At 37.1% G+C, this 24819-nt stretch overlaps 1 protein-coding gene across 1 annotated transcript in view; it reads right to left on the reverse strand.

Moving 5' to 3' along the window:
• Window positions 1-21981, reverse strand: part of LOC150089865 (Fanconi anemia group M protein homolog) — a 95362-nt gene extending 73381 nt beyond the window's left edge. Inside the window, exon 1 of the mRNA XM_090390115.1 lies at window positions 21899-21981. The gene's annotated coding sequence lies outside the window, so the exon portion shown is untranslated. The remainder of the gene's footprint in view (window positions 1-21898) is intronic.
• Window positions 21982-24819: the final 2838 nt, after the last annotated feature.

Raw genomic sequence — 24819 nt, forward strand, 5'->3', positions numbered from 1 at the left:
TTGTCCGTAGCATGAGCTGAATGTAACTGTCTGATATTGCAGGAAGGTATATTTTTCCCCCACTGGAGGAAGTATGTATCTTGAAAGACAGACACATATGTCCAAGGAGCAACAGGTGTAGTTGTGTCTTGGAAAATGTCATTTAAATTGATATTCCAAGTCTGAACAAGTTCTTTGATCCTGAGAGAGGCGGGTCTATTTTCATTTGGTTTGCTCTCGTAGAAGGCATCCCAACGAGTATTATAGAGATACTCCCAACTTGGGTGCGATGGTAGACTCTGGATCTTAGCAGCGTAGTGAAGCAGTAGTGTTTTTCTACGCAGGTGTAATGGGGGATCATGTGCTTCAATATATAGACTTTGGATCGGAGAAGTCCTGAAAGCTCCCAGCGCAGTTCTCAGAGCACTGTGATGGATCATATTTAGCTGTTTTAAAGTAGTGCTCCTGGCAGAGTCATACACTGGGCAACCATAATCTAGTCGTGAACGGATTAAACTTCTATAGAGATGCAGCAAAGTACACCGATCAGCTCCCCATGACATAGATGAGACAGAACGAAGTATATTCAAATGCCTTAAACAAGTAGTTCTCAAATAAGTGATGTGAGCTTGGAAATTTAGTTTGCGGTCTAATAGTAGTCCAAGAAATTTAACGGTATTAACAAGCGGGATTGGAGTATTGTTTATTTGCAGTTCAGGTTCGGGATGGAAAGTTCGCTTCTTGCAAAAGTGTGTGACAGTGCATTTCTTTTCTGACAGTCTGTAACCGTTCAGTGAAGTCCAGGTTTCTATTTTGGTTATGGCAAGTTGTAGCTGCCGTTCAATGGTATTCATACTTTGAGATTGACAGGAAATGGTAAGGTCATCTGCATACATATACGTTTGTACAGTTTTTGGGATATCTCGTGTCATACTACTAACTCTGATTGAAAACAGTGTTGGACTGAGTATTGATCCCTGTGGGACTCCCTCTTCCTGAATGTGAGATGTAGAGAGGATGTTTTTGTACCGGACTTGAAAAGAGCGCAATTGCAGGAAATTTTGAATTATTTCCGGCAAATGGCCCCAAAGCCCCAGATGGTAAAGGTCCCTAATAATACCATGGCGCCATGTGGTATCAAATGCCTTTTCAAGATCTAAATTGACCATGACTAGATGTTGTTTCATGACAAAGGCATTGCGGATATGAGATTCGGCTTTGATAAGCATGTCCAGTGTTGATCTGTTTTTCCGAAAGCCATATTGTTGTTCTGGAAGAAGATTCTCTGACTCCAGGATGTAGGTGAGTCTAGTATGAACCATCCTTTCGAAAATTTTTCCCATGCAGCTCGTAAGAGATATTGGCCTGTAATTTTCAACACAGGAAGGATCTTTTCCTGGTTTTGGTAAGGCGATAACGAACGAATGGCGCCATGAAGAAGGATAGGCATTTTCAGTGAAGATCCGATTATAAAAAATTAATAGAATTCTCAAGTCTTCATCAAGTAAATGCTTTAGCATAACGTAGTGAACTCCATCTGGTCCTGCAGCGCTATTGGAAGATCTGTTTAATGATTCTTGCAGTTCTATTAATGTAAATGGTTGGTTGTACGACAGTGAGCGGCGCGTGAAGAAGTTGATTTTATACCGTTCTGCACCTGCTTTGATGTTCTGAAAGGCGGACGCATAGGTGGCAGAAGCTGAGATTTTTGCAAATGATTCTGCTAATGCATTTGCAACTTCTTCAGGAGTAGAAATGTCTTTCCCTCTCCAATGAAGTATCGGAGAGGGCAGCCGAGAAAATTTGCCATTTAATGCCTGTATTCTTTTCCAGATGACCCGTGTATCCGTGTCTTTGGTAATGGTTGAGGCAAAAGCAATCCATGAATCCCGTTTCGCTTTCCGCCTAACTTGTCTAGCTTTCGCTTTGAGTCTTTTATAAGAAATTAGGTTACTAGTGGTGGGATACTTGCGGAAATTATTCCAAGCACGGTTTTTTTCCTGTTTGGCAATTAAACAATCTGTATTCCACCAATTATTTCTGTGTTTGTGATAAGGCGTGGATTTTGGAATGGAAGCATTAGCTGCAGTGAGAATCTGATTGGTTATATAAGTATTTACTTCATCAATATGTTGTCTTTGAACATAACATCTGTCTAAGAGTATTTGGGCAGAATATCCTTCCCAATTTGCCTTTTTAAACTGCCAGTTGGATCGTTGAACAGGATTCGGAGTTACTCTTGTTTGTAGTGAGCAAATAATTGGAAAGTGATCACTGTTAAAGGGATCAGTTAATACTGACCATGTCATGATTGGAAAGACAGAGGGTGAACAAATTGATAAGTCTATTGCAGAAACAGATCCTGTTGCTAGGTGTATGTAAGTAGGAGATCCAGAATTTAATAAATTAAGACCATTATTGTTCATGAATTCCTCCACCAATTTGCCTCTTCTATCCATTGTAGCAGACCCCCACAATGGATGATGTCCATTAAAGTCACCAAAGAGACAAATTGGAGTTGGGAGTTGTGAAATCAGGCTGTCAAGTTCTGAATGAGGAAGTGGTAGAGAGGGTGAAATGTAGATGGAAACAATGGTAACTGAAATACCAACTGCAATACGAGCTGCGACAACTTCTAGAGTGGTTCTCAATTGGATCGGCCTGGATGGAATGTCAGAGTTAACAAGAATAGCTACTCCGCCACGAGCAGCAGAGTTTGAACTCCTGTCTCGTCTATATATCACATAATTTGAGAATTTTGGTGAAATTTGGGGGTGACAAGAAAGTTTCCTGTAGGCATACACCTATGGGATTGAATTGAGCTAGTAAATCCCTTAAGTCATCAGAATGACTACTTAGTCCTCTGCAGTTCCATTGTATGATGTTATACATTATTTAGATTTAGCTGAGGATGATTCGTCTGACTGTTTTTTGTTCGTGGGACATTTTTTCCGGTCTTTTTTTGGGAATGTGGGGCGTCCAATATCCATGGTGTCATCTGCATGGAGTTCTAGAATGGGCTCCTCATTACGTAGCAGCTCATCTACATCCATATTATTGGTAGGCGCTTCCATTTTTTTTGAGACTGAGTAAGATTTTAATTGTTCTTTTTCAATCGAGACCAATGGGGTATGAGTAGGGATACTGATTGGAGTATTTGTGGCTTCGCTAGTTTTTTTTGGAGGATTATGAGGATTATCTTTTTTAGAGGTTGAAAGTGTAACTTTAAGCCAATTCGCTAGAGAGGTGTTAGGCGGAACTGATACATCCGTTTGAGCTGCAGTAGAAACAAAGTTTCTAGTTCGAGCTGCATAAGAACGACCACTAGGCATGGTCGACATAACTTGTCTACGTGCCTCAGGAAACGTGACTTTATTTTCAATTTTGTATTTTCTTTCCTGTTATCCATAGCTCACAAGTTTTGGAAAAGGCTGGATGGCTTCCTTTGCAGTTTGGACAAACAGGAGTTTTGACTGAACAATCCACTTGGGTGTGATCTTTAGAGCCACAGATGGGACATGTGGCTTCCCCGCGACAAGCCTGCTGGGAATGGCCGTATTTCTGGCATTTAAAGCAACGAACAGGATTCGGGATGTATGGTCGAATCCGGCAGTTTAAATAACCAGCTTTAATACAGGATGGTAAGTCTGGAGTGCTAAATGTCAGAATGATGGATCTTGTTGGAGTAAGATTTCCATCTTTTTTTGTCATGATCCGTTTTACATTTACTACTTTCTGACTGCTGAGTTCTTGGAGTAGTTCTCCTTCGGAGACTGTAATTAGGTCCCACTCGCTGATGACACCTTTTGATGAATTTAGAGTTTTGTGGGGAGTAATTTCTACTGTCAACCCACCAAATGTTGTTGTTTTTAACAGCCGCTCAGAATGTTTAGAGGTGGCTGTTTCTATCAGAAGGTCTCCGGATTGCAGTCTTTTAACCATTTTTGGTGATCCTGCAATTGACTCCAAGATTTTCTGAATTAAGAATGGTGACAACTTACCCACAGGTTGGGCGGACAGGAAATGAATCACCAGGAAGTTTGGGCAATCGTCATGACATTCTGCTTCTCTTCGCAGTCTTTTAGGTTGACTTGAGTCATGGTCAGGGTTGGAATCTTCCGCTCTTGAGCTCAAAGGCTCTAAGTTTGGATAATGATTTTTATCCATGCTTGCTCCTTTTTGCCCTGGGGGTTTGCCTTTACCACCCAGGTTACCGGCCCCGCCACAGGGAGGCAGGAGCAGTGCCGCTTGGTGGCCAAGCGTAGAGTTAGTAAGTTAGTACGGCTAGCTAAATTAAAGAAAAAGGTACTTGCCTTCTTCTGGGCTCTCTTCTTAGTGTTTTTAAGTAAGTAGAGCTACTTAACAGAAAATTTTAATTCTAAAAGAAAAACAAGGAAAACTCTGTCACTTGGAGGAAAAACGCTTTATACACACGCAAGAATCGCTTGGCCACGGAAACGCTTGGCACCCGGGGCCAACAAAACTTGAAAAACTTACAACTAAAACAGCCAATCAATCAGCAAAACCCCCAAAAACACAATTAATGCAAGATAACAACACATAACAAGGTAATCAATCTAATACCACTTCCAAAACCCAAGACACAATCAGAGAGCAAGTCCAAATAGGCAACTAAAAATTTAACTTAATAATCAAGCAGCATTTTACATTTTAACAAGTGATAGACTGAACCCAACCCCGACACTAGAAAACTGGGATCAGGGACAAGCCAGCAAACAAATAAATACAGGCTGTCACAACAGAGACATCCAAACAAAACAAGAAGAAAACACTAATGTTGAGATCCTCAACCGGTACTGATGGCAAATTACTAAACAGCCACAAATCACTAAACAGGTAGGATCAGTACAGCTTAAAAAATAAATTATAAAGTGCGACCCAAATATGACGCCTGGCTGCTATTAAATAAGATAGGCAGACTATTTTTAATCAGTAGCCAATCTCTTACAATTGTTATAGTAAATTATAAAAGGCATTGGACCAGCTAGTCAATCACTCAATATGAAAAGAAAAACAAATAATTATCAAATTTATATAGAAAATAGATAATTTTTTTTCTTAATTGGCTCTTTAGAAATCACTGAAAAAATGATAGTCAAAGTAGGAGAGAATCCTGTCCCCCACTGTTCAGCATTTTTCACTGAAACAATAATGACACAAACACTATTTAATATTTTTCCTGAAGTAATTAATATTAGAAGTGTTTTTATTTCTATAATAACCTATAATTTATAGCAATACAAGTGGGATTTTATAACATAACTGTATAGCATAATACATAACATAATTTTATAGCATAATACATACTACTACCGCTGCATAACCTGGTATAGCACAGCATCATTACTGGGATATTTTTAATTTAAATTTAAGGTAAAATCATGCCTCAGACTAGAGAAACAAAGTAGTGGGAATGCTTTGACTTGGGAAAAACTGCTGAAGGCAGTTCTTTAAATCAGAAACTTAGCATTTGCTACTTGCACTATGTTTGCTAAACTATCTCTAGTGGGACATGATACAGCCAAAAAAGGATGCCTATGGGTGTGTTTTCAATGCAAAAAATGAGGGGAGATTAAGGGCAAATTCAGCATTCTGGCAGACAAATATGAGAATGTAAAGAAAAGAATCGATGCCCTAGAAGAAATTAAAATGACTCAGCTGCCCAGCTCAAAGCTAGAGCCTACATTCATGCATCAGAAAACATAGCAACCTCCACAGAAGCAAAAAAAGTAATCTCTTACAAATTGCTACAGTAAGTTACAAAAGGTGTTGGACCAACCAATCAGTTACGCAACATGAAAATAAACAAATAACAAGTAAATATCAAATTTTACAATAGTAACAACCAGACCTGCTGTATATAATTTATAGGTTAATTTAAATCCTCATAACAAAGACAGTCAAACACAATGTGGAGGCCAGTCTCCAACTCCCCACAGAAGAACATTTCTGAAGAGGCTAACCCCAACTGATGCAGCTTAGAACTATATACAGAAAGGACACGTGTCATTTATTGTCACTTAAGTTAACCAGATGCTACCCATACTTTTGCATATATGCATCTACAGCTAATCTGCTTACATGATCTAACCAGAAACACATCAATTTGGTTATAACAACAATAACAATAAACAGACCATCACTTGTAATCAATTTAAAATAACAAAAAAATTAAAGAGATTTGCTGGTGGGTGACCTTTAACCTCGTGGGGGGGACATCAGACTCCACACAATAAGTTACGATCTCCAACCACAAGGAGGTAGGTCGCTACTATCAATTGCTCACAGGTCAATCCTACTAGAGAAGGTGCCTCCGTAGCCAGGTGGGAAGGAGCAGCAGTGCGTAGCATACGCTTCTTGATTAGACCTGGATTCGAGCCCGTCACCACCAAATACAAAGGATGCGGAAAGGTCAGGGAATGACCACTGCATATTCCCGGAGCAATATGGCCTTAGCTGCTAATGCTCCTAAAAACCAAATAACAAACAAACAAACCTACTAGACAATCACATGTAGAAAATAACAGTAATGTACATTCATTATCTAAAGTCCTCAAACAGCCAAGCAAACACTGCCCTGGTCAAAACATTGATGTTAATACAGCAATGGACCATCATACTACTGATAGAGATCTTAATCCTACCAAATCATCACACAAGCCAGGAACCCCAAATCCACAACAAACTACCTCAAAGATCTTAGAGGCAAAACAACATACAGTCGGTCCTCGTATAGCACGTGTTTGCATTACACGAATTCGATCATACACGATTTATAAATAGGGGAACGTTATCTTATATAACACGAACCGAATTCGCTTATGCACGATTCGCCTTTGTGTTTACAAGAAATGGCAGTCGAACGCGGAATCACCCCAACTGAACGCAACACGATAGCAACGAAGAAGATTCTGAAAATGTATTTATGTGTTTTATATCAGTGAAGGGGAAACACATTTCACCATAATAACGTAAAAACCAACACAATTCCAGCTATCGGTATAATCGCAAATGCAATTAGATGGAGTTTACTACCAGTTTATAACAGATTCCACTAGCAGAAACGCAACTGGAAATTGTTTTTATTGTTTTATGGTAGTAACCCCCAGAAATGTGCTTTAGTAAAATGTGAGGTGTTAATAGTGTATCTCTGCCTTTACGGTGTTGTTTATTCAGTTGCTACACGCGCGCAGCTTTGTTTATGTGTATCAAGCGTGCCTCCTCGTTTTGTAATTGTGCTTTATTCCCTAAAAATGAGTAAAATACTTAAAAGGTGTGAAAAGGAAGCGTTCTGGCTAAGACACTGCAGATTCAGAGAAAAAAAAAAGCAATATCGATAAACAGAGGCGGACTGGATCAAAAATTCTTACCCGGGAAAATTTATAGTGGCCTCATACTACGGTTTATGGCCAAAATCACACCGGCCTCCGGCCCACCGTGGTTTCCCCCGTAAGGCTTCTGTCCGCCTCTGTCGATAGAGAAAAATTATGAAATTGTGAAACGCTTTGAGCGAAATGAAAGGACATGTGATATTGCACGTGCTATAGACCTAAATCAGGCAACGCCGAGAATTACAAAGAATGCGGAGAAAATAAAAACAACTTTCATAGCGGGAACAACTCAAAGTGTAATTAAAATCCATTAGATTAAGAATTGGAAGACAAGAATTGGAAGAGATGGAACGGCTATCATCTCTTTGGATAGAAAATCAAACAAAAAGCAAGTTTGCTTACGATAGAAGCAAAAGCATTAGCAATATTTTATTATGACTTACGTATTATAATTTATACTTACGTATTATAAAATACGTAAGTATTTTATTACGACTATTTTATTTAATATAATAAATTTTTTATGAATAAAATATGTATTTTATTCGTAAAAAATACTTTTTTAGTATTAAAAATACTAAAAATACTTTATTATAATATAATATTATTTTTATTACGTATTTTAATCGTTATAAAATACTTACGTATTTTATAACGATTAAAATTACCCGATTATTTATTGTGTTTGGTAATGTTTTGGTTCCAAATGTGTGTTCAATCTTGGGTGGTCGGCACCTAACCCTACTTTTCCCATAGGGCCTGTTGTTTATATTGCACGATTTTGCATTGCACGAGAGTTTCTAGGAACGCAACTATCGTGCTATACGAGGACAGACTGTACTCAGGAGAACCATGAGGCCACCATTTACTGCCAGCCAGCATACATATCCACCCCAGAGGAAACCACTCACCCTCACAGCACACATATGAGTAATGCTAACTCATAGTCCATTCATCTCAAGACTTATGTCCATGATCATACATATTCTGGACAGATTCAGTCAAAAGATGCATGCTCTGTGGGGAGCTTCCTCCTCTAGCAGTTCATCCATCTGGGAGGGAAAATTGTTATTTGGACACTCCCTATAAGAACAATCTTTGCCTGCACAATTCCCACGAAACACATTTTTAAGATGTGCCACACCACATAGCCAAAGGCCAGTAGCAACAGCACTGTGTGGGGACCAAGAGGGCAAGCATCCAGTGCATCCACAAAAAGTACACGCTCAACAAGATCTTTCAAGAAGGACTTTTTTTTTTTATTATTTCTTAAGTTAGGGCAGTCTCAATCTAGAATGTGGCAAACCCACCACATGTTTGTAACGTAGAACCAGAGAGGTAGCAACATTATGCTCTTATTAGTTAAGAAGTATATTAAATCTAAGACAGTGCATGCATGCAATCAACATGGGAGGTCAGTGCAACCAATAAAATAGACACTGACGGAATCCATACCGGCAATCATTGATCACATGGAAGGTTTCTAGACAGTTTAAGAGTTGGCAGTTAACTGATTTCTCCATTAGTTTAGGAAGAGTAGAAATACAGGTAGTTCTCGACTTTACGAGTTAATTTGTTCCCCGCGCACGCTTGTAAAGCGGGACTTTATTTCTCGTAGATATAATGTTAAAAATAGGGGTTACGTTATCAACAATGAAATTAGTTAGCTAATTAGTTTATGTTTAAACAATGATTAATTTATCAAAAGAAATGAAAACGTAGCCTGTAAATCAAGCAAATTATGATAGAGAAATTATTTACAACTTACAAATGTTAAAGAACGTTGATCACTCATTATTGACTTGGCACTTGTTGGTTTGTTGCACAAGGAACCGTCTTCTTCAGAAATGTTTCAAGGTGCATTTGTTTCCAAGATAATCTCTTTTAGTTATAAATTTCACGATTGCATGCATAAGCATTTTTTAACAGCGCACACAAATTGCAGCTAACACGCATGGACTAACAAGTTTGCGAAGCTTTAAACAAAAGGAATGAAGAGAAGGTTCTGAAAATTTATTTATGTTTTTTATATGATTGAAGATTTCAGTAAAGGGGAAACACATTTCACCATAATAACATAAAAAACCACATATTCCAGCTATCAGTATTTTCACAAATGCAAGAAGATCGAGTTTACTACCCGTTTATAATTGCTTGCAGTAAAAGAAAAGCCCAATAAAAAGTGCATATGTTTTTATTGGGCTTTATGGTCGTGACCTCCAGAAATGTGCTTTAGAAAAATTTACAAAGGCGTTTAAAATTGATTCTTATAACGGAACATGTGATAACGATGAAAGTGTAGTGGATTTTAATGATTTGAATTGGTAACTAATACAATTTACAAACCATGCTCACGACCTTTTATATAGCCTTAAGGTCATGCTCATGACCTTAAAAATGACATTTAGAGAGATAAGTAGCTTAGTTATGCAGTGAAAATTTCAACATCTGAGATCTTGAAACGAATTACAAAAAAACAATGTGCTATTGGGTTCATATTATGATATTTTAAATACAATGGTGTCTCTCAAACTGATTAATATCATAAAGTTTGGTACACTGTATTGTATAGCTACCGACATGGTTTGAAATGTGGTATTTATGAATGTTTAACATTCGTTTTTTGCAATTAATGTTCATATTTTCAATTTTGTTGATACTTGGGGGGAAAAACTCGTAAAGCAAAAACTCAAAGCGAGAACTGCCTGTAATTGCAATGGGATGTTAATTGGATGGGAGGGATTTGTCACCCTTTTTTTAGGAACTGGCTAGATATAAGGAAATTTTCAAGCAGAAGGAAAAATGCTGTTGGAATAAGAAGGTGAAAAGAAGCAACACAGAACAGGAGTAAGTTCAGGAGCACAGGTACAAAAAGTGCAATTTTTAAACTATACCAAAGAAAAAAATGTTTCAAATATTGAATATATGTAAAATATTATTAATGATGGACTTAGATCAACATTTCCAAATGTTGAAACAATTCTGAAAATATTTCTCACAATGCCTGTGCCAAACACAAGTGGTGAATAGTCGTTTTCAGAACTAAAAAGAATCAAAAACTATTTACGAAATAATTTAATGTAGGACAAAATGTCAGATTTATAATTATTATTTATTGAGTCCGAGGTAACAAACTCTATAAATTATGACAACATAATTCATAAATTTTCAAAATTAAGAGCAACAAAAAAAAAAGTTTTAACCAAATAGTAACCAGTGTTAGATTCCAGTGAAGTTTAAAAAAAGTCCTTTCTGCATATGGGTTGCAGATAGTCTGGGGTTTTTATAAAGCTGGACAGAATATATTAAATATTCTTATTTAATTTTAATAATGTGTTAATATTTAGTACCATACAAATATTGTTAAAACTATTAGTCTGTTAAACTCTTGTATTTTATATAATACTTGTATTAAATTATTATTATTATTATATATAAATAATAATATTTTATTATATAAATTATTATATAAATAATTATTTTGGTATTACAAAATTTTTACTGTTATACTTCATCAATAAAAAAGTTCAGGGGCCTCAAAATAATTTTGTGCCTCAGGTCTCAAAACGCATAAGTACAGCTCTGGCAGAAGAAGAAAACAGTAGCAGAAAAGAAAGAATAGCAATGGATAAAAAAGCTTCTGAGAAGTGAAGAATATTATATGGGAATTAAAAATTGGTTTAAGGAAAAGACTGGTATGGTGTGTGGTACTTTACTGAGCAGAGAGATGGACAAAGTGTCGACTGCCTTCAAATCCAAGGAAGTGAAGCCAGTAGACATCGCTGGACAGTGCAGTGTCGAGTCACTTTGGTGTGACATAAACATTGGGAGATCAAAATTGAGAGTAGGAGTATGCTATAGGCCTAATGACTCTGATGAGTATAATAAGAAACTGTACAGGGAAATAGAGTGGGCCAGTAAATCAGAGTGTCTTATAATGGGGGATTTTAATTTCCCAGATATTGACTGGAATTTGGGGGCTGGTCACTCACACACTAGCAAGGCTTTTGTGGATTTATTGGATGATTCTTTTCTACATCAGCATGTTTGGGAGGCAACTAGAGGGAGTAATACTCTTGATTTGATTATCAGTAGTGATTCTTCATGCATTAAGAATCTGCAGATAAATGAACCACTAGGTGGCAGTGATCACAGTGTGCTGAAGTGGGATTTACTCAAAGAGATAACTACCATTAGGGGTAAAGGGAAGGGTTATTGCTTTCGTAAAGGCGACTACGATGGACTGAGATCTATCCAGTATTTAAATTCTATACAGTGGGACCAACTGATGATGTTACCAACAGCAAATTCAAAATGGGAAGCATTCAAAGAACTTATCTTGGAAGCTACTAGGCTTTACATACCAACTAAGAAATATTGTTCAAGGTTTAGGCCTAAATGGATGTCAGATGAACTAATGAGACATATGGCAGAGAAGAAAAATGCATGGGATACATACAAATTAAGAAGTGACACAGAAGCCTATGATAGATATGTTGATCTGTAACTAAGTTACAAAGGAGGTTAGGCAAGCGAAGGCAGATTACGAGAAATCTTTGGCAAGGGATGCAAAGAAAAACAGCAAAGAGTTCTTTACTTATGTAAACTCTAGAAGGAAGGGGATGATTGGTCCACTTGATATCGATGGGTCAACTGTTGATGATCCTGCTCAGGTTGCTAACAAACTAAATGAATATTTTGCAACGACATTCACACATGAGGAATTATTCATCGAGGGGAATGCCAGGGGTGTATTCAACTCTGGCAGTAAGCTAGAGAATCTTGTAATAACTGAGAGTAAAGTGGAGGAGAAATTGTTGAAGATAAACACAAGAAAGGCACCTGGGGTGGATGGGATCTATCCAGTTATATTAAAGGAGGCAGCAAAGGAAGTAAGCAAACCCTTAGCCATAATTATGAGAGCTTCTTTGGACTCAGGGGAAGTACCCATGGACTGAAGATGTGCAAATGTGACCCCAATTCACAAAGGAGGATTAAAGGCTGACACAAGTAACTATAGACCTGTGAGTTTAACTTCTGTTCCAGGAAAATTAATGGAGGCACTGGTTAAAGAAGCACTGCAGGATCATCTAGACAAGACTTCAGTTACAGCTCGGACACAGCATGGTTTTGTTAAGGGGAAGTCTTGCCTGACCAATTTGATTGGATACTATGATGCAGTCACAAAAGAACTGGATGCAGGGAATAACTTTGATATTATATACTTGGATCTTAGAAAGGCTTTTGATACTGTTGCACATGGAAGACTGCTGCACAAATTGGAGCAGTGTGACATTGGAGGCAAATTTCTGCTATGGATAAAGGGGTAGTTGAGGGGGAGAAGACAGAGAGTGGTAATCAATGGACACTGCTCATCGTGGACTAATGTTATCAGTTGAGTCCCTCAGGGTTCAGTATTGGGTCCATTATTGTTCTCTGTATTTATAAATGATATTGATGATGGTATATCAAGCTTAATGTCATAGTTTGCAGACGATACGAAGGCTGGCAGGGTTGTCAAGGACACTACTGACACTATGCTGCTGCAACAGGATCCGGAATGGTTGAGAGGTGGCAAATGAAGTTTAACATTGACAAATGTAAAGTACTACATATGGGAAACAGCAACCCCAGAGCAACGTATCAACTCTGTGGTACTACACTGACAGTGGTAGAGAATGAAAGGGACCTGGGGTGGTTGTGCAGGCAGATATGAAGTTCTCTGAGCAGTGCAGACGGGCTGCAAAAGTAGCTCATGGTGTATTGACAATGATATATAGGAATTTTTCTAGCAGGGATAAGGAGGTGATTATTCCCTTGTATAAGGCAATGGTCAGGCCACACCTAGAGTACTGTATACAGGTCTGGAGGACTCATTTCAAGAAGGATGTAGAGCTGCCGGAACGAGTGCAGTGAAGTTTTGGTCCTTGAGGTTGTCACAGACATTCTCTCAGATATGCCAAACAAGCTGTACTTGCTACCCGGGAGTCTAAAACGCTGATGGAACTGATATTCGGGTGACACTCAAGTCAAGTGGACCCAATTTCGGCGAAGTCCGGATGGTCTGTGACAGCCAAATCCTCTGCTTGCACCTTCACGATGGTGGGACTGTTAGTAATCCTGGGTATGACCTCCATGCACAAGTACATGGTGGTGACTACCCAGGTGTGAACCAATGTAAGCAGGGGTCAAGGTGTGGCCCCCACACCACATGGAGGAATGTCGGCCCTCTATGTTACCAGGCAGTACTAGGTGGTAGATGATTCTCATCAACCGGTGAAATACCACCACTTTGCTTATTGGAGGCTTGAAGTGGTGGAACCCATGTTTAGTCTCTAGAGTTAAGTTCTGGTCAACCCTTCCCTATCTCTTCCATCATGCAGTATGATGGAACTTTTGAGGACTTTTGAGGTTATGATGAACGTCATGGCGAGATCCAATATTCCTTACATTTCGAGGGTACAGCTGTAAAACGGTGTTCACAGGCTGGCCGCTAGTTAGTACACTGGACCGAACCTATTGGTAACTCTCTAGGAGGCTTCTAGATCAGCTAGTGTATAATCTTGCTACCTCTACTCTGCCAGATAGCGACTGGAGGGAGTCCGAGTAGTGTGTATGCAGGGAGCATTGTCGAGGCCACGTTATGTCAAGGATCTGGGTATATTCTTACCATGTGTACGCCATATCCAAAAATTTTATTACTTCATACAGCATGTCCCACCCACTTTTTCTTACTATTGAATACGCCATGAATTGTCAAACTAATAGAGCAAGCTTATCTGCGAAAAGATCTAAACCTCCCAAGCACTTCCTAATTCATTTCACAAATATACGTGGTCTCAATTCTAATCTCAACGATGTCCATTTCCACTTGCAGTCTGCCAAACCCCATGTACTTTTTCTGACGGAATCTCAGTTATCGGTTGATTCAAGTACTGCTCATCTCAGATGCCCAAATTATTCGCTGTATGATTCCTTTCGCCTCAAAGGTGGTACTTGTGCGTATGTCCGTTCTGATATTCCCTGTCAGAGACTTGGCAATTGGAATCTCCTCTCTTTTATCTTCTCTGGCTTAAAATCTCTCTACCTCATTGTGTCAAATTCATCTGTTGTCGCTACCGTTCTCCCAACTCCACTAATCACTTGGAACTGTTTGACTTCCTCTCTTTGCAACTTGACTTTCTCCAGTCCAACTTTCCTAACAGTGAGGTAATTTTCCATGGTGATTTTAATTTTCACAACTCCAGCTGGTTTCCGTTTTCTAGTCACACCGACCCAGCAGGTCGAGATGCTGAGGCTTTTGCAATTACTAATGATCTAGCACAGATTGTTCAGTTACCAACAAGAATACCGGACAATCCTAATCATACAGCCAATATGCTTGATCTTTTTCTCACAAACAACCCTTCTAAGTATATGGTTGAAGTGAGAGGTCCTTTAGGCACTTCAGATCACAACTTGGTGATTATCTCTTCTCCAATGGAGCCTTTATCTCATGGCTATTCCCAACCTCGTGTTGTTGGCATTACAAGAATGCAAAATGGGATGACCTGCGAGACTTCTTTTCTTCTTTTCCTTGGTCGGATTACTGTTTCAAAACTTCTGATGTCAACGTTTGCTCAGATCGTGTCAGTGAAATTATTCTTTGCAGGAATGGAATCCTTTATCCCACACTCCACTTTAAAATCTCGTCCTTTATCTAAACCTTGGTTTTCCAATAAATGTGCTAAGGCTGTTCAAGAGAAGAATGTTGCATAACGTAATTGGCTTGTTTCTAATTCTTCAGTTTCATTTTCTGCCTACACCAGAGCTCGCAACAATTGTAAAGCAGTTATTAATCAGTCCAAACTAGAGTTTGAACAGGCTAAGAGTAGAAAACTTGCTTCTTGCCCTAATGGTAACCGAGCATTCTGGTCTCTTGCTAAAGCTACTGGCCGCAACTTTTGCCCACCTCTGTCCAAATCAGATGGTTCTGTTGTCACTTCACCCAAGGATAAAGCTGACCTGCTAGCATCCCATTTTTCTTCCAGCTCATGTATTAATGATCTTGGTAAAACACCTCCCACCATTCCCAACACGCTCCATTCAATGCCTCCTGTGGTCTTCCGTCCAAAGGATATTAGAAGGATTTTGATGAATCTTGATGTAAGAAAGCTCCAGATCATGATGGTATTTCTCCACTTGTTCTTTTAAAACCTGTGCTCCTGAACTTACTCCTATTCTTTGCCGCCTTTTTTCACTTTCTTATTCCAAAGGTGTTTTTCCTTCTGCTTGGAAATTTGCTCATATCCAGCCAGTTCCTAAAAAGGGTGACAAATCCCTCCCATCCAATTATCGTCCCATTGCAATTACTTCTACTCTTTCTAAAGTAATGGAGAAATCAATTAACCCCCAACTCTTAAACTACCTAGAAACCTTCCGTCTGATCAACGATCGCCAGTACGGATTCCGTCAGTGTCGATCCACTGGTGATATTCTGGCTTGTGTTACCCATTCATGGACTAATTCAATGGAAAGGTTCGGTGAAACACAAGTAGTTGCTCTTGACATCTCAAAGGCTTTTGATCGTGTTTGGCATAAAGGTCTTCTAAACAAGCTTCCATCTTATGGTTTGCCAACTGTTTTTAGTAATTGGTTATCCAGTTTTCTCTCTGATCGCTCACTGAGGGTGATGGTAGATGGCTCTCTGTCTTCTAACTTCTCCACTAATGCCGGTGTCCCCCAAGGTTCAGTTCTTTCCCCCACTCTTTTCCTCTTGTATATTAATGACCTTCCATTGACTGGAAATCCTATCCATAGTTTTGCCGATGATAGCACATTGCATTCCACTTTCCATTTTGAGAAACCTTGTCCTGCTCAATCAGCTTCAATTTTTCGAAAATTTGCTACCAACTCCTTAAATGCCGATCTTCAGGTAATTCTCCAGTGGGGCAAAGACAACTTATTTGATTTCAACCCTTCTAAAACTCAGTCTTGTCTTATATCTCGCAAAAAGGATTCTTCTGCTCTTATGCTTATCTTTAGTGACACTCCGATTTCTAGGCAAAATGACATATCTCTTTTGGGGATTACCCTGACTTCTAATCCCTCTTGGCACAAGCACATTACGAATGTTGCTTCTTCTGCATCTAAAAAACTTGGTTTTCTCTTTCGCTCTCGGCGTTACTTTTCTTCCAAACAGCTGCTCACTCTGTATAAATCGCAAATCCGCCCTGCCATGGAATATTGTTCCCACATCTGGGGTGGTGCCCCCAAAACCTCTCTCAGGCTTCTTGATTCAATTCAGAAGAGGGCAGTTAGGTTAATTAATGATTCATCTCTAACAGAGTCTCTCCACTCGCTTTCTCATAGACGTACTGTTTCTGGTGCATGCCTCTTCTACAGATACTTCCATGGGCACTGTTCTTTTGAACTGGCTTCTATAATTCCCGCTCTCTCTTTCAAAACAGTCTGAACACGTGCCGCCACCAGCCAACATCCATTTACTGTCCAACTTCAAACCCACAGAACCAACTTTTCATCTTCCTCATTCATTCATTCAACTGCCGTTTTCTGGAAAAACCTTGCTTCATACGTATTTCCTGAAAATTACAATCTACAGAAGTTCAAGTCCAATGTCAACAAATATCTTCTTTCGTCTTCTCAACCTCCAACCCAAGCACGGTACTAAGTACTATAGGTTCTAATATCTCTTGTGTTTGGGGTTCACATAAAAAAAAAAAAAAAAAAAAAACAAGATTAGTGAATGGAACAAAGGGGTGCTCTTACGAAGAAAGGCTTAAGTTTTGCAAATTACAGTGTCTGGAGACTAGGCACCAGCGAGGTGATCTGATAGAGGTGTATAAAGCCTTGAATGGTTTGAGCATGCTCAATGCTGATGGGATTCTTCCTCTTGCTCAGAATAATCACCTGAGAGGGCATAAATTCAAATTGAGGAAAGACAGATGTTGGATAGACGTGAGGAAATTTGCCTTTAGCCAGGGGGTGGTTGGTTGGTGGAACAGATTTCCATCCCTTGTCGTGGAAGTTGATAGCCTAAATAAGTTTAAGGTTCAGCTGGACAGGTATTTCGAACGAACAGAGGGGTGAAGTGGAAGTGGTTATTTTTTATTTATTTATTTATTTATTATTTTATTTTATTATTATTTTTTTTTGGCTGATGCTGCATAAGCTTGCTTTCTTGCATCAAATGCCTCTACTAATGCTAATGCTAAAAGAGCATATAAAAGATAAGATTAATCAATAAAGTGAGAAACAAGAAGGTTTTGAGACGACTCAATAAAGTGAGAAGGAAATAATCAGATGGCAGTAAAGAAATTAGACTGGACACATGCTGCAAGGTGAGTTACTGATGAAGGATGTGACGGAGGAAAAATTTAAGGGGGGAGAGGTCCAGATATTGAATGAAACTATGATAGAAGTGAGAGGAGATGGCGGATATGGAGAGATGAAGAAGAGGGCTGAGGATACAGAGAGGTGAAGAAGAGGGGCTAAGAACAGGGAGATATGGGGAGGCACTTGTTGAATTATGAGCTTGACCCGTTCTTGGCAGAACACATGATAACAATGCCTATCTCCACATAACAAAAACAAATTTGCAAATAATGTTCAAAAGGGTAAAAAATATATATATCACATTTCTGAATAGACAATAACCAGTGCAGATAATAAAATAAGCAATGAACATTTTAATCAAGTGTGTATACTTAACATATTGCCATGATTACTAACAATGTATTACATATTAAAAAACTCACTGCATATTCCGAATTAAAAAAAATGTTACTACAATCTGTTTATTGATCCATTTGGAGACATGCTGGTACAGTCAGGGGAGATATGTTTTAGCATAGTAAATGTAACAAAAGTATTCTATAAAAAAAATACAACAACGCACAGTTATCAAGAATGATATTTCTAAAATTACATTTGTGTTACACTGACAATTCAAACTTACTTAACGATAATTTTAATTCTTGCAAATAATATGGCATTTTATAGAATATTAATATTTCTCTATTTTTATTATATTTAAATTTAATCAAATTAATAAAACTGTATTAAAGCTATTAATCCCTGTTTTTCATGATATCTGTAATACATTAAAATGATTTCGACCAATTGTCTGAGTATGATTATTTCTGTGTGAGAAATAGCATGAAGTAATATCACCATATGCCTATTCTAAAGAATTAAATATAAGCAAAGTTTTTTGGATAGGAATAAATTCCTATACATTAATATTCATTTTTATTTTAACTTTTTAAGTTTCTTTTTAATATTAAAGGAAAATTCTTGAAGCCCATACATCAATAGTTTCCAAAATATACTTATGTAAATTAATTTCCATGTTGTGCAAAATTTGCAAGTAAATAAAGATATATTTGTGCAACTGCGGGAACCCTCTTAGCAACATGAGATTAATAAAATATCATGCCAACCAAAAATATTTTTTCATATACTGTGTGAAAAATGAAGACACAATTTGACTGATATCATATTCAAATTAAGAAATAGTGGCAATGTTTTTGCACTTTGTAAAGTACTCTTAAATGCCTGCTGTTCATCAAAGAAAATGTGCAAGAAAGAATAAGTAATAACAAAATTCAAATGATCACTTATGATTAACAATTTATATGAACTGCTTAATTATTTATTAATTATTTTATTAAATAATTATTTCAATTACTTATTTTCATACATACTGATTAAAATGCTTTTGTTTTATTGAAAATGAACTGCTGTAGAACTCTAATGTGTACAGGCGACCCCCGCTTAATGCTGATAATTCGTTTCGGAAAAACAGAGCGCTAAGTGAATCCGCGCTAAGCGAGTGCCGCATTCCCATAAGGTAACATATGTATTTGTGAGTTGTGGTCGGTGCCATAGGATATTTCCTAATCAATAATAAATGGTAGTGAAAAGATGCACAAATGTCGGTCAAAATATTTAATATTCAAATATTTGTACATATAAAATATTCTGCATTACATACGTATATAATTATGTGGTAACTACTTACGTATCAAAATTAAACTTAAAATTCCAATTAAAATAATGAATTTAATTGATTTTAATTGATTTAATTTAATCAAGAAAAATGTGTAGATTTTGGGTTGAACTTTGACCCTCTTCCAAATAAACTAAAAGGGGTATTAATTTTAAATCCCACGCAGCGTTACCACCCATCAATAAAGTCAACCGTCCTTCGCCGCTTTGAAACCTGGCATGTTTTTTTCTTCTTTCAATATGAAACTTCTTTTAGGCATTCGTTTCCACAAAAGTCCTGCTTCATCTATGTTATAAACTTGTTGAGAAGTATAACACACAATACCCCTCTTCAATAATTTTAACAAGTTCTTTTTTGAAAGTTTTGGCTCCTTGATCTGCACTTGTGGCTTCTCCCTAGATTTTAATTCTATTCAACCAGCCCTTAATAGTTTTAAATGGTTCTTTTTTTTTTTTTTTAGGTGAGTTTTCTTCAGATCATCATATAGGCTCTCTCTCTCGCTTTTTTATTATTTATGATATTTAACTTAACTGAATTCTGCATTGGATATTATCTTCAATAAAATTAGTTAGCCTTTCCATTTCAATCCTAATAGCTGGCCTAGTCCTAGTTGCTTGCAGTGGAACAGCTATCTTTCCCACTGCTAAAATTAATTCTTTATTTTTTTTTTATAATTGTTCTTACAGTTAAACTTGCAAGTCCTAAATTAAGGCACACATCTGCTTGTCTTTGACTGGAATCGATTCGCTTCAAAACGTTAATTTAATTTTCAAATTCAGTAGTATTTTTCTTACATTTATAGTCTTCGTACTGCACCCAGACATTGTTACTTTTTCATTCTTATTGGCCATTATTAACTCTTCGAAAATGTAACTGCGTTAGTTGCATTAATTATGATGCTTGATCATTTTTTAAAATGTTGATCTCGGAACTACGTAACAGATCACTGTATTGCAATTAAATTAGCGTGCGTGCAAGAAAATTTCACTGAGCGTGGGAAAATTTCTCAAGTCGGCGTGGGAAATGTTTTAATGCTGTTTTGCTATTCATTTTCAAGATATCGACTCCATCAAATAAAACGATTTCGTTAAATATGCCAAAAATACAATCTGTAAAAGAGCGTTATAGTGATCTGTGACAGCGTTATAATGATCTGTCACAGCGTTATAATGATCTGTCACAGTGTTATAGTCAGATACGGGTTATAACATAAGAACAGCGTTATAGCGAATCAGTGTAAAGCGAACCGCGTTATAACGGGGCCTGCTGTACTTGGAAAATTATTATACAAATCAGAACCATGGCAGAGAAGAGTCAGTCTCTCCATTCAAGGAAGATAAATTTAATATAATTTAACTTACACTAAATAATTTTAAATTTTCTTCAGAGAATGCATTAGTTGTGTATATCAATGTTGCTCTTAAGATTATAATACAATATCATTATGATATCTTACAAATTAAGGGCACTGAAAAACAATATTTGAGAAAAAGTTAACTTCATATGCATGATGACTGCAGCACTTATAACCTTATGGCATAAATGTTTTGCTTCTCAATTGAAATGAACAATTTTAAAATCCTGTAATGGGAATGTCATTATATGCTATAACCACCTCCCTTAAATTTAAATATTAAAATATCTATTAGAACCATGTTACTGTAAACCAAATAATAGTTTCAATTCTGATCTCCATCCTTGATTATATTGGAAAGTATAGCCACAATAAATTAGTGTTGTTGTACAAAAATGCAGTGCACTTGCACACACAATTTTCCAGTAAAGTTTTGGATTCTGCTTCAATTTAACTTGTTCTGCAATACTGTGAGTTGAAAGAAGTATTGGGATAACAAGATTGCTATTTCTAAGGATATTATTTCTTATTATTTAACATATTAAAAAAATGAATATAATTTTTAAGTACTGTACACCATTTTTAAATATTTCTTTATCTTTTTTCCCCAAAAACACTATGTTGCACTCAATGCAACAGCACATCTGCTCATTTGACTTTTCTGCCACATCTGTTGGAGAATAATCACAGTTTGTACACTGATTAATGTTTTTATTTAACTAAGCATTAATACAAGAATCAGAAAACTTTTAAAAGTAATGTACTGAATTCATTCTGCTGCATGGCCTTCGGCACTGGATTTTTCCCAATTTGCGGGTCTCTAGTACACTAGCAGATTACAGAAATCAGAAAACTGTGTATAAGGAAACCAACTATTACTAACTACAAAACTGACTGCATTCATGGTGAGTAGGGATTCTGAGATGCATTTAGGAAGCTTCACCTTGAATTTAAATTAGTATGCATTGACTCCTGCAAGCTCAGTCTCTATGATAACTTTACAGAGGCCAAGCAATGCCTTGTTCAGAAGAATAAATGAAATCATTCAGTGGTACTATTCAGGACAGTCTTGGGTGTTGCCTTTGGCACCAATGCCATAGGCTGCTAACCTCTATATTATTGTGTAAAGAATGATAAGAAGCTCAATATTAATATTTTTAATTCCTATATATGTATTTAGCCTCTATACTAATATATACATACATGAATATAGAATAGGCAGTCTATCCTTTGCTTTATGGCAGGTTATATTTCTAGAAAAGTTGCTACAGGTCAAATGATGCAAGTTGAAACTGATTTTCCATAGAAAGGATACATAATAGGGGCAGTGCTCCTGAAAAAAAGGTTCAACATGCAACTTTTTATAGATATGAATATAAACAGCATATTTAATTAACTTACCAATAATATAAAATGCACAAGAGTGTTCATTACAGTTATTATAATTATAATCATTATAATGATTTATTAATTATTTGATAATCTGCCCTCTCTAAACATAATCACTTTTCATTTCTAATGTAATGGCCTATAGCTGTTTCCTTATAATACCCATCATTTGAAAACTGACATTTTGTTTTATCATATTTAATGATAAAACAAAATAAAAATCCCATTGCAGTACTTCAGACATCATAATTGAGTGAAACATTTGACTGCTGAACTGGAAACCGAACTCCTTCAGTAACATGGTACAAGTGGTGTAATCAAAAAGTTTTGGGACTAACTCTATATCTTGAAATTGTAGCAAGCTGCAAACTGTCACATGTCCAGCAACCTAGACATAGTAAGGCACAAATCACCCATTTATCTGCACCTATTTATCTTAGTAAAATCACCCATTTTAAATGGGTAATATTACTGAGCGGCAAATTTCCATCAAATTTTGTTTCAGATTACAGAAAAGTATAAAAGAACCTCACAAAATGTTAAAAATAGCTTTGTGAGAAGAGCTACTCATATATGTCATTCAAAAGCTTTTCAGTGATTCAGAAAGTTTAAAGCATGCTGTGTCAAAGATGATCTTATTTCTGGCCATCTCATCTTCAAAATCAATGATTCAATTGCTCTGTGTTTGTGATCTGATCAGGGGTGACTGAACTTTCAGCAAACTGCTAATGAAACAATTTTTTTTTTTTGGAACATGTTAATCAATTTTAACACAAGGTTCAGGAATGCAATGCATTTCAGAAAATTTTATGCTTCGCATCTTCACTAATGATCACACAGAGCAGAAAATTCTTACATCGCATGTTAGGATCTTGTTCAACATGCTACTGTTGATCCAAGCTTTGTTTTTTGTATCATTAATAGGTATGTTGAATCATGGATATGATCTGCAGAACATAGGACTAGTCCTCTCTAGAGCTTGAGAAAGCAAAACGACCTTGATCAAATGTGAAGACCATGCTTATTACTTTTTTTTTTTTTGTTTGTTTTCCAAGCTTAAAGCTCTCTTAATTTGCAACAACTGAGGAATTATTCAGAATGCATCTATTAGCAATTACAAATGAACCCCATCAGGAATGCTTCCCGAAAGTGAAGCAGCATTGGAATCGGTATATATACATACACAGTGTTCAGGAGACTACTTCCAAAATATATGCAAATAGCCAGTACACTTCATCATTTACCAAATATTAGTTCAGTCCCCAAACATTTTAATAACACTTCATATTTTTTTGGAATCTACTGTTTTTTTTTTTTTTTTAATGGTGTGTAATAACCTTACCAATTAAAAGGATTTTCAAGTTGCTACATTTTTTTCCTTATTTTTCCAATGCTATCTATACTGTAACTATTATTATTATTAGCCATATGGTGCAAGGAAGGCTGAGGCTTATGCTGCACAAGCCAAAAAAAATTCCCGAGTTACCCTGAAAGAGAAAGAGATTGTTGTTGTTAATGAGGTTTAATGGCACATAAGCTGCTATGGCTATAATGTGCCTATTCATTTATTATATAAAGAGATGAGAAATTTCCATAAAGTCAGAAAAAAAATTCTGAAATCAGAACTGATTAAAAAGCCCGGTTTGCCTGAGGAAGTTAAAAAATTCAGAAATATTTGTCTTATCACCAATGAGATTTTCAAAAGTTATTGGTTTATGAAGATTGACCAGTGATTGCAAGGTTGAAGTTCTGTCTTGTTTATAGTAGGGACAGTCAATGAGAATATGTTTCACAGTCAGAGTTGTAGAACAATGTGGACACTGTGGTGGATCATCTTCAGTAAGCAAATGTAGGTGGGTCAGATGGGTGTGACCTATTCTTGCTCTTGAAAGGACTTCTTCTCATCTTGATGTACAGACACTGGAGCACCAAATTTTTGGATCCTGTTTGAACTGAAAGAGTTTATTAATAGTCTGAGAGTGCCAGAGGGCTGTCCATTCTGACAGGCATGCAGCATTAATGATCAATGTATAATCTGATGCTGGAACACGGATATTGGTAAAATCAAGGGTGGATGGATTTCTCGCAGCTTGATCGGCCAGTTCCTTGCCCAAAATACCAGAATTCAACAGAAAGCGACTCATTGATGGCATTCTTCAATCTGCAGCAATAACCTTCTAATTTCATTTATAACAGGGTGAACTTTATCTGGGGAATAACACAATGCCTTGATTGAGCTGAGGGAATCAGTATAAATAACAGCTTTTAGAGAACAGGCAGAACAGAGATTTTCTAACTAGTTTAAATGCATGTAACACTGTGGCTGCTCCAACATTTGAATTAGATTTAGACCCATCTGTATAAATTGGGGAAAAATCAGCATATAGTTGAGTGTGAACTGCATGCAGTTGTTTGATAGTGGATGCTGGTAAAACACTCTTTCCCCATTGGCAGAGTTGAATGTCACAGAGCTATATAGGAGGAGGATCCCATGGTAGTTGAAAACAAATTTCTATCTGTTGTACGGAATGGATGGAAACATTCCAAACCTGCATCAGTTCAAGAAGGCAAAAACCAGCTGGCTTCACTATGCTAGGTTTATTTCTGTAGTGGTTTTCTAATGGTGGATTGAACAGGCATGACTGAATGACAGGCATGAGATGTGATGGGAATGAAGGGATCCTCTTATCAAGAGAGGCTTAGGTTCTGCAAATTGAAGTGGCTGGAGACTAGAC

This window comes from Mastigoproctus giganteus, chromosome 2 (assembly GCF_048544385.1).
Source record: "Mastigoproctus giganteus isolate SK-2022 chromosome 2, ASM4854438v1, whole genome shotgun sequence".
NCBI classification, from domain to species: Eukaryota; Metazoa; Arthropoda; class Arachnida; order Uropygi; family Thelyphonidae; genus Mastigoproctus; species Mastigoproctus giganteus.